Raw genomic sequence first — 18,666 nt, 5'->3', positions numbered from 1 at the left:
AGCAATGATATATAAGTGCTATAACAAGTCTCAGTTAGGTTTACACAGTACACATAGCATGGGATTTTAAATAATATAATAAATAAAAAGAAAAAAGATAGAATAAATAAAAGAATAGAGCAAGCTAGTTAGAGGTCTTTACACATACACACACACACACACACACACACATATATATATATATATATATATATATATATATATATATATATATATATATATATATATAATTGCATAATAAATGAAAAGAAAAATAGAATACAAAAAGATTAGAAAGGTAGTAAGATTTTTTAAGAATAAAATTAGAATATTGAGTGATAATGTTAGAGTGTCAAATAAAGATGGAAGAGATGTGTTTTAAGCCGATTCTTGAAGACGATCTTTAAAAGTGCTTCTTTGGGATGGCACAATCAAGTGACGTTCACTTGCAGAACGCAAGCTTCTAGAGGCACATAAGTCTGAAGTAACAAATTTAGGTAAATGGGTGCAGAGCCAGTGGTAGTTTTGTAGGCAAACATTAATGCCTTTAATTTTATGTGAGCAGCTATTGGAAGCCAGTGCAAATTGATAAACAGAGGTGTGACGTGTATTCTCTTTGGCTCATTAAAAATTAATTTGCTGCCGAGTTCTGAATTAATTGTAAAGGTTTGATAGAATTGGCTGGAAGACCTGCCAAGAGAGCATTGCAATAGTCCAGCCTGGACAGAACAAGAGCTTGAACAAGGAGTTGTGCAGCATGTTCCCAAAGAAAGGGCTTGATCTTCTTGATGTTGAATACAGCAAATCTGCAGGATCGGACAGTTTTAGCAATGTGGTCAGAGAAAGTCAGCTGATCATCAATCATAACTCCAAGGCTTCTAGCTGTTTTTGAAGGAGTTATGGTTGATGTGCCTAACTTGATGGCGAAATTGTGATGAAACGATGGGTTTGCTGGAATCACAAGCAGTTCTGTCTTGGCAAGGTTGAGTTGAAGGTGATGGTCCATCATCCAGGAAGAAATGTCAGTTAGACAAGCTGAGATGCGAATAGCTACCGTCGGATCATCAGGATGGAATGAGAGGTAGAGTTGAGTCTCATCAGCATAGCAGTGGTATGAAAAGCCATGTTTCTGAATGACAGAACCTAATGATGCCATGTAGACAGAGAAGAGAAGTGGTCCAAGAACTGAGCCCTGAGGCACCCCAGTAGTTAGATGCTGAGACTTGGACACCTCACCTCTCCAAGATACTTTGAAGGACCTATCTGATACGTAAGACTCAAACCATTGAAGTGTGGTTCCTGAGATGCCTTTTTGCCAGTAGTGTTGATAGGAGGATCTGGTGGTTAACCGTGTCAGCGGCGGACAGATCAAGCAGGATAAGTACTGAATATTTGGATTCTGCTCTTGCCAGTCTTAGAGCTTCAACAACGGGGAGCAAGGCAGTCTCAGTTGAATGTCCACTTCTGAAGCCAGATTGGTTGCTGTCAAGGAGATTGTTATGTGTGAGAAATGTAGAGACTTGTTTGAACACAGCTCTTTCAAGTGTTTTTGCAATGAAAGGAAGAAGAGAAACTGGTCTGTAGTTCTCGAACAGAGATGGGTTGAGGGTGGGGGTGGCCTGTCTAAATGATGAGGGGAAATCACCAGTGTGGAGGGAAGTGTTGATGATGTGAGTGAGTGCAGAGAAATGGCTTGAAGGAGATGAGATGGAATAGGATCCCTTTCAGAAGCTCTAAGCTTAGAACGGTGTTCACGTAGAACATCAGATAACCAAGGGGCAGAAGGGGTGTTACGGGCTGGCCTGGAAGACAAGGGGCAAACAGTGTCTGAACAAGATGTAAGAGTGGAGCAGAAAGTATCAGTAGCACTGTTTGCGTCCAAAGATGCAAACAGTTTAATGGGGAAGGAAGTGAAGATGAAACCATTGCAGATAGCCGGGAGGGTGAAAGTGTGCGTAGGTTACGTTGAAAGATGACATGTGGAGGGGTGCACTTGGACATCGTGGCCTCGGTGCGAACCTCCCGGTCAATCCAGCTCCGGAACCTCTCGCAGTCTTCTTGCTGGGCCTGATGTTGGTCGCGATGCAGGACCTCGAGGGACGCAATGATGTCCGCGAATGGCATGGAGGACGGGTTTTGCATGGCGGTGGCGGCCCTTCTTCCTTTCCGGGCTTCGGCACCAAGTGTACAAAGGTTCAAGGATGGAAAGGAAGAGTACTAGGGGTCGGCTTGACTGCTGACGGTTTTATTAAATAAACAATTGTCTAAACAGTGTAACTCACACCAGCAACAACATAAACTCTTAAGACTTCCGGGTTGCGGATTTCGGCTCGTGCACTCGTCAGCAGTCCTTCTCTCTCTCCCCTACTCCGGTTTCCCCTGGTGTTAAATACTCTCTCCACGCCAATTACTAAAACAAGAGACAGGTGTTGATTATTTCCGTTCAACCCGCTCAACCACCGTTCGTCTCCGTTTCTCTCTCCCGCAGCAGGCTTCGCTAAACCACGCCTCTGCCTCCACAGATACATCTTCATTCACTGCTACGAACTGATGGTGGGCATATAAGTACGATTTAAACCATGCTAATGCACTTCCACTGATGCCAACAAAGTGCTCAAGTCTATGCAAAAGAATGTTGTGGTCAATTGTGTCAAACGCAGCACTAAGATCCAATAAAACTAATAGAGAGATACACCCACGATCAGATGATAAGAGCAGATCATTTGTAACTCTAAGGAGAGCAGTCTCAGTACTATGATACGGTCTAAATCCTGACTGGAAATCCTCACATATACCATTTTTCTCTAAGAAGGAATATATTTGTGAGGATATCACCTTTTCTAGTATCTTGGACAGAAAAGGGAGATTCGAGATTGGTCTATAATTAACTAGTTCTTTGGGGTCAAGTTGTTGGCTGAATGGTTACATAATGGGGTTATGTTTATTTTCTTCTAAAAGATAAGAAAAGTAATCAGATCTAGCAGTTTTTAATGCTTTTCTGTAGGATTAGTTACTTTCCCACCAAGCAATACGAAATACCTCTAGTTTTGTTTTCCTCCAGCTGCGCTCCATTTTTCGGGCTGCTCTCTTTAGGGTGCGAGTGTGCTCATTATACCATGGTGTCAAACTGTTTTCCTTAACCTTCCTTAAGCGTAAAGGAGCAACTGTATTTAAAGTGCTAGAAAAGAGAGAGTCCATAGTTTCTGTTACATCATCAAGTTGTTCTGAGTTTTTGGATATGCTAAGGAATTCGGATACATCAGGAAGATAACTTAAAAAGCAGTCTTTTGTGGTAGAAGTGATGGTTCTTCGATACTTGTAACAAGAAGTAGAATTTACAAATTTGGTTATATGAAGTTTACACAGAACTAAATAATGATCTGAGATATCATCACTTGGCTGAATAATTTCAACACTATCAACATCAATTCCATGTGACAGTATTAAATCTAGAGTATGATTTCGACAATGAGTAGGTCCTGAAACGTGTTGTCTAACACCAATAGAGTTCAGAATGTCTATAAATGCTGATCCCAATGCATCTTTTTCATTATCGACATGGATATTAAAATCACCAACTATTAAAACTTTATCTGCAGCCAGAACTAACTCGGATGTAAAATCAGCAAACTCTTTAATAAAGTCTGTATGGTGGCCTGGTGGCCTGTGTACAGTAGCCAGTACAAACATAACAGGGGATTTATCATTAACATTTGTTTCTCTGGGTAATGTTATATGAAGCACCATTACTTCAAACGAGTTATACTTGAAGCCTGCTCTCTGAGAAATCCTGAAAACGTTGTTATAAATTGAAGCAACTCCTCCCCCTTTGCCTTTTAGACGCGGCTCATGTTTATAACAATAATCTTGGGGGGTGGACTCATTTAAAATAATGTAATCATCAGGTTTTAGCCAAGTTTCTGTCAAACAGAGCACATCTATATTATGATCAGTTATCATATAATTTACAAAAAGTGTTTTTGTAGAAAGGGATCTGATATTCAATAAGTGTTAAAGCAGGGTCTCTTGGGTCCAAGATTTTAATCATCTGACCTTTTTATCAATTTTAGGTAAATGATCTAAATAAATAAATAAATAGTTGTTTGCCTAAAATATTTTTAACTTTTTTACTTTATAGACAACATTTGTCTTCATATGAACTTTCCCATTATTTATAATTAGGTGGTATTAGCAAGAGATGATTACAGAGAAATACTCACAAACACAAATCAATAATACATTACAGAGTCTTTACACAACACAACATCACAAACTGACAAACCTAACACAAACAGAGAAAGACTGAGTATGTTACTGTTAGAATGTCGCCCTTTTTTAAAGCATTTTTACAGAGTGTTATATATATATATTGTGACATGCGTCCCGAGCGCTCGTCAGCGTCGCCCTGGCAACACACTGGAATCACCGGCACTAGCTCATCACGGGCTGAGCGGCCGCACCTGCGGCTCGTCAAGCGGCGCCTACTTAGGCAGAGGAGGAAGGCAGAGTGGTGAGGAATGTCTCCCAACGAGCACACTAACCCTTACCTCCTCTGTTGCAGAGAGCAGCGTGTGACCGTCAGCCCCACCAAGGAGAGCACAGCACGGGATCCACCACTCAGGACACAGAGAGCACGAGGGACTTGGAGCACCACGGAGAACACCGCCTTCACTCAGAGCACAATTCATTCAATAAATCCACCCTTCGGGGACTTTCTCTGTCTTTCGGTTGTCGTGTAGTTCCTCACCCCACCACACTGGTGGAGAATGCGGGCAAGAGTGTGAGGTGGACACCGACAACCGACCCCTGAGGAGACCGTTAAAGCCACCCGTTTGTTTTTTTTGTTTTTCTTTTTTTCCCCCTTTCATTTGTATCTGCTCTGTTTCCACAGGCGGCCGCTCCTCCCTCGGCATGGAAGAACTGCTAAAACACCCCGCCCTCCGCGCCGCCACCCACCACACGCCGCTGCCTGACCCCCGTGTCCAAGCCGTCCAGCTGATGCCACGAATGACGGCGCATGATGACGTGGAGATGTACATTCAGATGTTTGAGGCCACCGCAGTCCGGGAGGCGTGGCCAGAGGACGAGTGGGCCCGACTCCTCGCGCCGCTGCTGACCGGGGAAGCGCAGCGGGCGTATTTCACCATGACGGCCAAGAGAAGCCAGAACTATGGAGAGGTGAAAAAGGAGATCCTGAGCCGAGTAGGCCTTTCCCCAATCTGTGCGGCACAGCAGTTCCATGACTGGGAATATCGAGCTCGACAGCCCACTCGCGCCCAGGCGGCCGAACTATCCCGGTTGGCCCAACATTGGCTGTTGACAGGGGGTCCCTCCGCACACCAGGTAGCTGAGCATGTGGTGATCGACCGACTCCTCCGCGCCCTTCCCCGCGTGTTGAGGCAGGCGGCGGGCATGAGGAATCCCACCGATCTCGACGAACTCGTGGAGGCCATTGAGCTGGCGGAGGCCGCCCAACACCGGGAGGTAGGGGAGCGAGCGCCGCCTTTTCGCCGAAGGGTGGTCCAGGAGCGTCGCTCGCCGGAGGGCACCCAGCGACCCGTGAGCAGGCCTGCGGTTCCCGGCCCCCAGGACGAGCCAATGCCCACTGAGCCGCCGCGTTCCCCAGGACGGACATGGCTAGCAGGCTGTTCAGTCCACGGTCCAGCGCCGAAGGCACCGCGGGCCAAGGTGCGCATCAACGGCCGGCCATTCGTCGCCGTCCTCGACTCGGGCAGCGGGGTAAGCCTGATACAACCGACTGTCCTTCCGCCCCAAACAGGTTCCAGAGCCCGGCTGGCGATAACGTGCGTGCACAATCCTGATATCAGATCTTAATGCTGTGAATCAGATTTAAATATCTGTGATTAAACAGAGCATTTGACCAGACTGTAAAAATAACTGTACTGTTTAAGAAAGAGCTCTGATGTTTGAGACCATTATCTCAATCTTCTCCAGGAGTTCAGTGACCTGAGAGCGATTCTCAATGTCTTCATTATTGAATGAGTGATATCTGCCATTACACTGAAGAACAAGACCCTGGAGATCATCATTTTCACTAATATACTCTTGTAATGGTTTCCCCCTCAGATGATCTTTCACACACATCTGGTTTTCTGCAAACTATTTACACTCATTTAAGACTTTATTTATGAGGTCACTCATCGAAAAAGAGAACTTCTGCACTACTGACAATACAGCATGCCTGTACCAAATGAATGCTTTAGTTACAACAAAACTCTGATTTAATGGAATGAGGGTTTGCCTCATTGACTCTATGGAAATCTCTTGTTTACAATGAATACTGAAGCCTTATTCTTTGTGTTTGTGTAGCTGCACGAACAAATGGCATTTATAACTTGCCAAAAGGGATGGAGTCGACTGTTATACAAATTCGACTCTGAGTGTCATTTCAGCAGAATATTTCAGGTTGATAGCGAATTTCAAATTGATAGTCCTCTACCTGCATGCAGCCTTAAAGCACGGCACGTTATGCAATTATCATTCTTGCATCTCAGGAAAAGCAGTGAGGATTAACTAAGTCGAATAATATTCATCAAGTACTGCCTATAGTAGACTGATAGTCAAATAATGTGTTTTGTGTGTGTGTGTGTTTATTTTCTTAAGAAACATGAGATGCATGCAGAGAACATGCGATAAAAGGCATCTTTTCCATGTTAATCTGAGTTTTTGTCCTACCCATGATGGCAACAGGCATAGTTTCTATTTCAGGAATGGTTTCTGTTTCTGTGGTGCCCACAGAATAACATAGGTTTCATAGACAATTGGACAAGCTTTTGGGGCAGACCTGACCTGTTTAAAAGAGATGGTCTTCATCCCTCCTGGGGTGGCGCCACTCTTCTGTCTAGAAATATGGCACATAGTCTTAATGTTTATACTTGACTAACTGGGGCCCAGGTCAGGAAGCAGACAGACTGGCTAAACCGACCGTCTGCTAGCTGCCTCCCGTCACAGAGGTCAGTTAATTCTCAGCACATAGAGACTCTTTCACCTAGATATCACACTATAGAGACTGTGTCTGTTCCCCGAACTAGAAAATACAAAAAACGTCTAAACCAAGTTAAGGTTAACAATTTAATTGAGGTTCAAAAAATAAAAAACAAATGCAATATGGATAAACAAATTATAAAGATTGGCTTATTGAATATCAGATCCATTTCTATGAAAACACTTTTTGTAAATAATATGATAACTGATCATAATATAGATGTGCTCTGTTTGACAGAAACCTGGCTAAAACCTGATGATTACATTATTTTAAATGAGTCCACCCCCCAAGATTATTGTTATAAACATGAGCCGCGTCTAAAAGGCAAAGGGGGAGGTGTTGCTTCAATTTATAATAACGTTTTCAGGATTTCTCAGAGAGCAGGCTTCAAGTATAACTTGTTTGAAGTAATTGTGCTTCATATAACATTATCCAGAGAAACCAATGTTAATGATAAATGATGTTCTCGTTAACAAGGTTCGGGAGGAGTGCGTCAGACACAGGTGGACCACAATCTAGTAATAAATCCCATAGTATAAATATCGCTGACGTACCTCTATCCATTGACAGTTAATCAGCATTTCATTTGCTCTGTCTGTCATCTTATCACAGACCCAATCTTCCTTCCAACGAAGAGATCTGTACCGGGGATTTTTCAGATCTGCCACTTTTTCTGGACCCACCATCACTCCTACCTCGCCAAACACGGCCGTCGAACACCATTAAGCGTTATTGCGACAGCTGCTCTTCACGCAAAGCCACACGTTGTTCCCAATATACCGTGCAAAGCCCCGAGCCCAAGCTCGCCTCGCTCCCGCCCAAGAACAGCCAGGCTCTCCTCGAGTGCTGGTTCGCAGCAACAGCAGACATTCAATCAGCCCGGGCCAGATCCCAGTTCTCACCGCAGCAAGTCTTTCTCGCTTCCCGTCGCGGCTCAGCCTTTTCACCGCGGCTTTTCCGGCCACAGCACAGTTTGAGGTTGCCTCCTCTAGCAGCGCAGACCGCCGGTCATAAATCAATACATTCTTCAGGTGAAGACACTAATGCAGGTTTCACGGCTAAAGTTGTTAAATGACGTCATGATGTAATTCTGTCGGATGACGATGCCATTTAACCACGAAGCAAAGGCATTTTTTCAAGGCAAGCCACCCACACCGAAATGTCTGAAGTGCATGTTTAAACCTCACTGAGATGATACAGTCATAAGTTGCATGCAATTATTCTGGCAGGACCTATTTATTTAGGTAAGGCAAGTTTATTTATATAGCAAATTTCTTACACAATGGTAATTCGAAGTGCTTTACATAAAACAAAGTGAAATAATTATGAAAGGAAATAATAATATAATAAATAAAACAAGTAATTTTTAAACTTTAAAAAAATGTACTTATTTAAAATGAATTTTAAAACCTGTTAGAAACAGAAAATGATTTTGCCAAAAGAAAGAAAGTGCAACCAGTTCAGACATTGCACAGTGCTCATTCATTAAATGCACAGCTTAACAAATGAGTTTTGAGTCTAGATTTAAATGTGACTAGTGTATTAGCACATCTGATCTCTTCTGGAAGCTGATTCCAACTGAACCTTTGGTATTTCATACTGACAGGATCCTAGTGATATGAGTGCTCGGTTAGGTATATATTCAGTGAACATATTTGCAATTTATTAAGGGACATATTTCACCATTTACTATGTGATCACTCAGAATTTATCTAAAAAAACAACTACCCTCATGTTTTGCTACAGGACAGCAAGGGTGAGTAAAATTCCTGTTGTCTTTTCAGGACTGTAATACGAAAAGCATGCAAAGTAAATATCTTTATAATCTGCTTGAAAGTGAATCGCACATAACTGCAATCATCTTTAACATTATAACCACGTTGGTTTGTACAATATTTTACAAGACTAAACATGCTTCATCGTTTTCAAAGCCCCAGTTTCCGCAGTCCATCCTACAATGCGAAAACAGCATTCCAAATTTATCCGCTCTGGAGACCGTTTAAAAAGACCAGAAGGCCAAAACAAGCGGAAAACATGCTTCCAGCAGGAACCCACTAAAGTGGACAAGGCTTGAGGTATTGTCAAATAAGGCAACCAATTGCTGAACTGGCAACACCGTAGGCTACCCAGGCATTTTTTATTTATTTATTTTTATTTTTATTTTTAGCATGCCCCATCAATTTCAATTGTTACTAACCCTTCTACTTTCCCTGCAGCCAACAACTACAGCAGCCGAAGCAAGCCCAAACCACAGGCGGCTCGAGAAGCTATCCCTCCCCACCACCGCAGCAGCGTCTGCTCCAGCAGGAGCCTATCTATATTTATCCACCGCCGCAGACCGCAGGAGCCCCTATTTATATTTATCCACCGCTGCAGTAGCATCTGTATCTGTTTTCTGTATTTTCCCTATTGACATAGCAGTTATCGCTCCAACAGGAGCTTTAAAAAAAAAAAAAAAACCATACTGTTCCATAGAACAAACTTAACGTAATGCATCACTAACAATCTAACATACATGCTAATCATATCAAAAGCCTTCATGAGCCTAAACGTTCCCGACAATAGTTTCTACACGTCACTGTACAACCTAGTCCTCGTTTTGCTAAACATCTAATTTAAATGTACACCATCTTTAATATTGGACAAATTCTTTACAACAGGCATGTAAAGTAATCATAAGTCGTGACCTCAAATGTTGCTATATATTTCAGCTATTCTCCGAAATGATCTGTTCAGATTTCCCCTATAGGTGGCAAAAAAAAAAACTGCTCATGAACCCCTTTGAAGCCCCTTCTCATTTTCTCATTAGCCCACTGGAGAGGTTAATCTGAAAATCCTTAACCAAGAATTTGAAAACTCTTAATCAATCCATCAGCCCCATATAATTTGCCGTTTAAAAGCACTGTTACCTCGATGGCTCTTGATGAATTCTCTCTCGCAACCGTAGAACAATGATCACACAATCAATATGGAGAGAGAGAGAGAAAATAAATAAATAGATTAATTAATTAATAAATATTTCTCAAGTTCTCGCTGGGAAGGATGACATCACCTCTGCTTTAAGCTATGCCCATGCATCCTTAACTTCCTCTTTACAGTCATCGAGACTTACATCTGGTGCCGCGAGTATAGAGCTCCCAACAGATGTGAGCGAGACTTTCTACTCTACAGCCGGTGGTTTTTGTAGTTATACAATATTAATCAATATGCAAAAACAAAAAAATAACTAAAACATTTTTACCACAATATGGTTAATTTCCGTCAGGGTTTCCTCTAACTGTATATATATATAATTGTCCGGACCTCGGCTGGTGAGGAGGGTTCATTACTGGACCTCAAGCCCTTTTAGACAAAGATCATTTTCAGGTGTAAGTTCCATTTACAGCCATGAACATCAGTATTCATATTTTATTCATATTTTGGCAATATTAAGATTATTATGGTGTCACATAAACACCAAAGTCTGATTTCCTGATTCAGTGTTTTAATTCTCCAAATCCTGATTCACACTCCTGAAACAAGGTTTTTTTAATGGAAAACTTGTCGCATGTAAACACCTAAACCCACTGAACAGAGATTCACGTATCAGGGTGATAATAATCTGTAGGATCAGAGATCTGGTGAAGCAACAGCTGCTTTTTATTTTTGACTGAAAATTTTTATATTTTGAAATTTAAAAAACTGTAGCTTCATCGGAATGAGATGACACTTGGTGACACTTGGTGTCACATTAGCAATATGAACACACACAAAAAAAATAATTTGGACATGTTAAAGAGTCCAAAAAAAAAAATAGTCACACTTATCTTCTTCACGGTCAAAAATGGCCGACATAGGAAATGAATGGGAAATACGAAAAAATGTGAAAACTCAGTGAATCTTTTGGTGGTACAAGCTACAAATCAGCCACTTGTCAGGACAGAAGTGTGCAGCAATCAAGCAGACTCTCCAGAATATCAGGAGTGCAAAATAGACACCAATCAATAGATGGAAAAAATACACAAGGGGCTCTCTCTCTCTCTCTCTCTCTCTCACACACACACACAAATGAACTGGTAAGACTGCATCAGAATAAAATCTTTTATTTTCCAAGTTATTGAAATAAAATCAATAAATCATAAATAAAAAAAATCCAAAATAGATTCTTATTCTCTCTTTCTAACATTTAAGTACATTGAATAAAATATTAATTAATTATAAAATGTTTGTATAGTGTTTTGAATGATCACTTTTCATTCCTTATTTTGTTAGATTTTGCAATCATCAAATATTGAGTAACAAAAATGCTTTCTATGTGTTCCCTTTCTATCAAGATTTTAATGTTTGACTGTAATCATAATGTAAAACCTGATACTTATCTAACCAAAAATATCTAAACCTTGATAAAAGGTAATACTGTAGAATTTCTAGATATAGATCTAAATGCAAAACCTAAAAAAAATGAAGAGATGAGGTCTAAAAAACTATGGGAATCCAAAAGCCTCTGTATATGTCTATTGGGTGTTAATACAAGAGGTTACGCAACATCACACAAGTTTTACTTTTTTAATGCCTCCAGATTGCCCAATTTTCACATCAAAAAATTTATTTTAAATGCTTTCACTCTATTTTAATGTGAAATATTGCATTTATTAAAAAAATAGTACATAAATAAAGAGATATAAAAAATATATATATTTATTATAATTGAGAAAATAGCTCATTAAAATTTTATAAATGTTGCATAGTTTCATAAAATTCCCTAAAAATCATATATAATAATCAAAAAATAGTATTGAACAAAAATTTATTACATTGGTTTTCCTGAAAAAAAAAAAGTAACATTTCAAGGCTTCGGTCACTTTTGACCGCGAAGAAGGAACGTGTGACTCCCAAACGAAGAGCGTTAATAGTGTGTGGATGTGAGGCTAAAAGAGTGGAACAAAAGTCTCAGTTCAAGTCAATCAATAAAAGCTTGTGTGCCACTTGATCTACAGATGTTTGTGTGTGGATAGTAAGATGCCTTTCGCAATTATCCATCTCATGGATAACGTTTTCTGTTTTTAATTTAATGCTATTTTAATAAATCACACAATAAACAATTATCCACTGCTCTAGCTTAACTGGTTTGATCCACAGGGAATGCATGACAATGTCTTGAATCTTGAATGCAAAGTCAGTCGTTTTGGAAGAAAATGCACCCGTGTAAATGTAAATGTCACACTGACCTGCTGTTACAACAGAGAGATGAATGGTACAATCAGCGGAGGTTAATCAATCTAAAACACACTGACGCATTCAGAGAGAGTCTTTCATGCAGTCATACTAGAAACAAATCATGCTCTGTAATTAACAAATTCCCTCAAATGAACCAATATTACACTCTTTTCAGAATCAGAATCAGAATCAGAATGAGCTTTATTGCCAGGTATGTTTACACATACGAGGAATTTGTTTTTGTGACAGAAGCTCCGCAGTACAACAGAATGACAGCGACAGAACATAAAACACATAATAAAAGAATAAAAAATACAAATATGTAGACAGTGAATGACAATATACAAATGACAATTGTAGGCAAGTATATTACAAAATGAGGTTATGTATGTACATATATATTGTGTGCAAAATTTAAGTGTATACTAAGTATGTGTGTTAGATAAATAAAGTGTGTGTGTATATAAATATAAAGTGTAGTGTGTTCGCCGTTATTATAAGCTGTTCATAAGATGGATTGCCTGAGGGAAGAAACTGGTCCTGTGTCTGGTCGTTCTAGTGCTCAGTGCTCTGTAGCGTCGACCAGATGGCAACAGTTCAAAGAGGGAGTGTGCTGGATGTGAGGGGTCCAAAGTGATTTTGACAGCCCTTTTTCTCACTCTGGATAAGTACAGTTCTTGAATAGATGGGAGAGTTGAACCGATGATTCGCTCAGCAGTCCGGACTACTCTCTGTAGTCTTCTGAGGTCAGATTTAGAAGCTGAGCTGAACCAGACAGTTACTGAAGTGCAGAGGATGGATTCAATGATGGTGGAGTAGAACTGTTTCAGCAGCTCCTGTGGCAGGTTAAACTTCCTCAGCTGGCGGAGAAAGTACAACCTCTGCTGGGCCTTTTTCACAATGGAGTCAATGTGAATGTCCCACTTCAGGTCCTGAGAGATAGTGGTGCCCAGGAACCTGAATGACTCCACTGCAGTCACAGTGCTGTTCATGATGGTGAGTGGGGGGAGTGCAGGGGGGTTTCTCCTGAAGTCCACGATCATCTCCACTGTTTTGAGCGTGTTAAGCTCCAGGTCGTTGAGACTGCACCAGACAGCCAGCTCTTTTACCTCCTGTCTGTAAGCAGACTCGTCACCGTCCTGAATGAGGCCGATGAGTGTGGTGTCATCTGCAAACTTCAGGAGCTTGACAGAGAGGTCCTTAGATGTGCAATCATTAGTGTACAGGGAGAAGAGCAGTGGGGAGAGGACACAGCCCTGGGGAGCTCCGGTGCTGATTGTACGGGTGCTGGATGTGTATTTTCCCAGCCTCACTAGCTGCTGCCTGTCTGTCAGGAAGCTGTTGATCCACTGACAGACGGAGGTGGGCACGGAGAGCTGATTTAGTTTGGGCAGGAGGAGGTTTGGGATGATCGTGTTGAAGGCCGAGCTGAAGTCCACAAACAGGATCCTCACATAAGTCCCCGGTCTGTCTAGGTGTTGCAGAACATAATGCAGTCCAATGTTTACTGCATCGTCCACAGACCTGTTTGCTCTGTAGGCAAACTGAAGAGGATCCAGCAAGGGTCCAGTGATGTCCTTCAGGTGGCCCAGCACCAGTTTTTCAAATGACTTCATGACTACAGACGTTAGAGCCACAGGCCTGTAGTCATTTAGTCCTGTAATTTTGGGTTTCTTAGGGATGGGGATGATGGTGGAACGTTTGAGGCATGAAGGGACTTTGCACAGCTCCAGCGATCTGTTGAAGATCTGTGTGAAGATGGGGGCCAGCTGGTCAGCACAGGATTTCAGACAGGCTGGTGTAACACAATCTGGGCCTGGTGCTTTTTTCCTTTTCTGCTTCCGGAAGACCTGGCGCACCGCATCCTCGCTGATCTGAATTGCAGGTGTGGGGGAGAGGGGGGATGCAGGAGGTGAGAATGGTGAGAGTGCTTGATTGGAGAGGTGTTCAGGATGGGTTGCAGGAGCTGTTAATGGTGTGAACGGTAGTTTGGAGAGGCATTCAGGGCTGGTTGCAGGAGTTGTGAAGGGTGTGAATGGTTGTGTTGGGAGGCGTTCAGGGCAGGTGATGGGTGTTCTTTCAAACCTGCAGTAAAACTCGTTCAGATCGTCTGCCAGTCGTTGATTCTCTACGGTGCTGGGGGGTGGTGTCTTGTAATTGGTGATCTTCTTTAGACTTTTCCACACTGATGCGGAGTCGTTGGAAGTGAACTGAATCCTTATTTTTTCAGAATAATTCCTCTTTGCCACTTTGATCTCCTTTTCCAGTGTGTATTTAGCCTGTTTATACAAGACATTGTCCCCCTTCACGTAAGCATCTTCTTTGGCCTGACGGAGCTGTCTGAGTTTTGCAGTGAACCACGGTTTGTCATTATTGTAAATTAGTTGAGTCTTTGTAGGAATACACATATCCTCACAGAAACTGATATATGATGTTACGGTCTCTGTGAGTTCATCCAGATCGGTGGCAGCAGCTTCAAAAACACTCCAATCAGTGAGGTCAAAACAAGATTGTAAATCCTGCTCTGCTTCATTAGTCCATCTTTTTACAGTCCTTGATACAGGTTTAGCTGATTTTAGTTTCTGCCTGTAGGACGGTATAAGATGAACCAGAAGGTGATCAGAACGTCCCAAAGCTGCTCGTGGAACAGAGTGAAATGCATCCTTTATTGTGGTGTAACAGTGATCCAATATATTACTGTCTCTTGTGGGACAAGTAACATGCTGTCTGTATTTTGGCAGTTCACGGGAGAGATTGGCTTTATTAAAGTCCCCAAGAATGATTAAAACAGAGTCAGGGTGTTGTTGTTCTGTCTCTGTGATCTGATCAGCAAGTTTCTGCAAAGCTGAGCTCACATGCGCTTGAGGATGGATGTAAACACTGACCAGAATGAACGAGTGAAACTCCCGCGGCGAATAGAACGGCTTGCAGTTAATGAAGAGTGTTTCGATATTTGAGCAGCACGTCTTCTTTAACACAGTTACATCTGTACACCACCGTTCATTGATGTAAAAGCATGTCCCGCCACCACGCGATTTCCCAGTTGATTCTGTGTCACGATCCGCTCTAAACAGCTGAAAGCCCGGCAGATGGAGCGCGCTGTCCGGTATGGTGTCATTCAGCCAGGTTTCCGTGAAACACAGAGCAGCAGAGTGTGTGAAATCCTTATTAGTCCGAGAAAGCAGAAGGAGTTCGTCTGTTTTGTTGGGTAGAGAGCGGAGATTTGCCAGATGGATGCTAGGCAACGGCGTTCGAAATCCGCGCTTCCTGAGTCTGACGAGCGCTCCCGCTCGCTTCCCCCGTCTGCGCGTCCTGAAGCGCTTGATCAGCGCCGCCGCTCCTCCGATAACAACGTTCAGTAAAACATCTGAATAATTGAAATCCGGTAAAATATCCTGTGGTGTGTTCTGCCGAATGTTCAGCAGTTCTTCCCTGGTGAAACTGATGGCAGGAATATAACTAAAGACAGGACAAACTAACAAAAACACAAAAACATATGCGGAGCTCGTCACGGAGGCAGCCATCCTGTATCGGCGCCAGTCACAGGTTTCACATTCTTCTCTGAGCTCTCACTTCTGTTTTAATTGCTGATTATTTGTTCTCTCTCAGAATTGACTCTTCTCAGTTGACTTGCACTTCTTCAGGCCTTCACTTACACCTGTCAGGACCTGTATCAGTCATATACATCACATTAGTCCAGATCATCTGTTTGTAAAGGGTCTCTCTTCTCATGAAGCCAAAAACATAAAGCAGGAGACAGAGTGAAAGCAAGCTGATTTATTGAACAAATGCAGTTGTGTTTAACAGGTGTTTAAACAGACTAAAACTGACAGATCATGGAGTCTAAGCTAAATGATCCAGAAGAACAAGATAGACATGCAGAAACAAACGTAATGCATCTGGAGTTCTTTCTAAAAAGTTAAATCGACTCTTTCCAGATTAAAACGGTTTGTGGTGGCTTTTATGTCTTTATAAACGAATGCAACAGCAAAAGTGTTAATATAATCACTGAGATACTGATATATAAACTCCTCATATTTTTCATAAACTAAATGACACCACTTAGAATAAAAAATGTCACATATTTTTTTGGTAATTTCTTCACTAATATTCAAGTTTTTTAGCTGTTTTTTAATCCCATCTGCCTGTCCTTCTCCATATCTCTTGAATTCATTGACTGTCATTGGTTTACCTGGAAATTTAACTGAAATGACTTTTAAAATGTGGCTCACATCTTTCCACTTCATTAAGTTACATTTAAGCATTTCTTCATTAAGAATGCTTTTGATGCTTTTATTTGTGCTTATTCTTTGGTTTTCCTGGAAAATCTTCCCTGGAAATTTGGATCTACAGAGTTTTTTGTTCAACATTTCTTTTAACTCCAATACTTTGGGACTACTCAGACCCTTCAGCTCTTGAACTATATTCCCTGACGCACCATACATGTCCTGAAAGCTGATGTAAAGATCTATGTTATATTTATTAATAATTTCTTCAGAGAAATTAGCTAACATTTTCATACACGGATCACAATGGCCTTTTATACCTAAACAGGGGCTAAATTTTGTAAACATGTAAATAGCTTTTATCATACTCTTATTCTCTTTAATATACTCTTTTAGAGGTTGTATGCACTGATGTTCAGTATGTTGTGTCTCAGAATATTTTCCATTCAGATAAATGTTTTTTGGCTTAAAGGGTCCGATTAGTATAGGTTCTCCTTTTATAAGTTCAATCACTGTAAATGCGAACTGATTGTGTAAATCGACCATTCCATAGATTTTAAAGTGCCTTATAAAATATGACATTTTAGAAGACAGAGTTTGATTGACAGGAAAAAAATAACTTTTTTGGGAAAAAATATTCAAATAAGGAGGAGAATTTGAATAAATCCGATGAACTACTTTTTCAACATATGTCTTCCTGTTTAAATCAGTAATGCTGATGATGGCGTTTTTATCTCTGTGTATCCACATCTCTTCATCTTCATCCTCAGAAACCTCCATCGGTCTGATAAAACATCCAGAGGGAAACCAGATGAATAACTAGTGACTGTAGATTATATTATTCATTTCACACAATTAATAACAGTGTAGAACAGACAAAGAGAGTCCTGGATCTAGCGTTTATGTGTTTCACCTTCTTTAATCTGATCACGTTATCTCTTTAATTACGTTTAGTGTTCCAATCACCAGGCTGCAATCTTCATTTATGTGTTAAACAGACTGCGTTAAAAGCTCTTATTGACAAAGTCACAAACATACCTTCCACAAGCAATAAGACTGTACTGGTTGCTCGTTTAATGCAGATGTGTGAAAATTATACACAATCCGTTCACTTAAAAGACAAAACTCTATATTTTGAAGAAATACATTTCTTACCGTCTGAAATATCGCTGTCTTTTGACCTCAGCTTGCTTTCTTCTATCCTAGAATGAAAAAGGAGAATCAAAACCAATTGTTAGTATGTTTTTTATTTTTTACCCTAATGTAAACCATAGATAGAGCAGAAAAACAGTAGGCCTTGTGTATTTAACTATTTGAAAAGTTAAATATTTCTAAAAGGGCAAAATTCTCACATGCACTACATTTTTGGTTTGTTTGGTTGTGATTAGGCCACACCCTTTAAAGTTTAACCGCTGTGTTTGTGTGTGTGTGTGTGTGTGTGTGTGTGTAGGTGTGTGTGTGTGTGTTTGTGTGTGTTTGTGTGTGTGTGTGTGTGTGTGTGTGTGTGTAGGTGTGTGTGTGTGTGTTTGTGTGTGTTTGTGTGTGTGTAGGTGTGTGTGTGTGTGTGGGTGGGTGTGTGTGTGTAGGTGTGTGTGTGTGTGTGTGTGTTTGTGTGTGTGTAGGTGTGTGGGTTTTAAACATTTAAAATATAGCATTTAAACATTATATACACTTAACATTATAATTTTTTTTTAACTATTATTACTAATAAAACATATGTTATTTGTATTTTAAAAATGATATAAGAGAAACATAGTAAGAAGACAGAACTCCAAACTAATTGAGTCAGAGCAGAATAACTCACCATCATTCTCCCGATCTGATCCTGGGGCAGGAGACACCAGGTGAAACTCTGGACTTCCACAGTCTCGAGGTCAGTCTGGATCTTCTTGTTGATGTGTTGAGATGAGTTTTGTCTTTCAGTTATCTGTAGAAATCTTCTGTTTGATGGTATTGTGGTTTGTTTCGTCTTTGAGTGACTGTCGAGATGGTCAGATTAATTGTGGTGGTGCTCCTGCCCCAGAATGTGTTCATTTTGTCGTGATTGCTCTTTTATAGGCCCGACTCTTCAATGTGAGGAATTTCTGAAACCAGTTCAGTGGATGATGGTGACACATAAAATGCTGTTCATCTCGACTATCAAATATGTAGTCACGTGCCTCAGGTACTGAATGATGCCAGTAGTGAGAAAGATCCAGTGTCAACCCAGATCAGCACATACTCTCTTTATTCAATCTCCAGTTAACTTGCTTCGTATCC

At 41.0% G+C, this 18,666-nt stretch overlaps 1 long non-coding RNA gene across 1 annotated transcript; it reads right to left on the bottom strand.

Annotated features, from left to right (window-relative positions):
* Window positions 1-17,073: 17,073 nt before the first annotated feature.
* LOC127978645 (uncharacterized) lies at window positions 17,074-18,427 on the bottom strand. Its single transcript, XR_008158580.1, has 3 exons — window positions 18,212-18,427; window positions 17,563-17,609; window positions 17,074-17,191 (listed from the first exon to the last, which is right to left on the bottom strand). It is a non-coding gene; the product is annotated as an uncharacterized LOC127978645 (long non-coding RNA).
* Between the last annotated feature and the right edge of the window lie 239 nt (window positions 18,428-18,666).

Source organism: Carassius gibelio, chromosome B19 (assembly GCF_023724105.1).
Source record: "Carassius gibelio isolate Cgi1373 ecotype wild population from Czech Republic chromosome B19, carGib1.2-hapl.c, whole genome shotgun sequence".
Lineage (NCBI taxonomy): Eukaryota > Metazoa > Chordata > Actinopteri > Cypriniformes > Cyprinidae > Carassius > Carassius gibelio.
The sequence above is the reverse complement of the archived record's forward strand: the minus strand, read 5'-3'. Positions and strand labels throughout refer to the sequence as shown.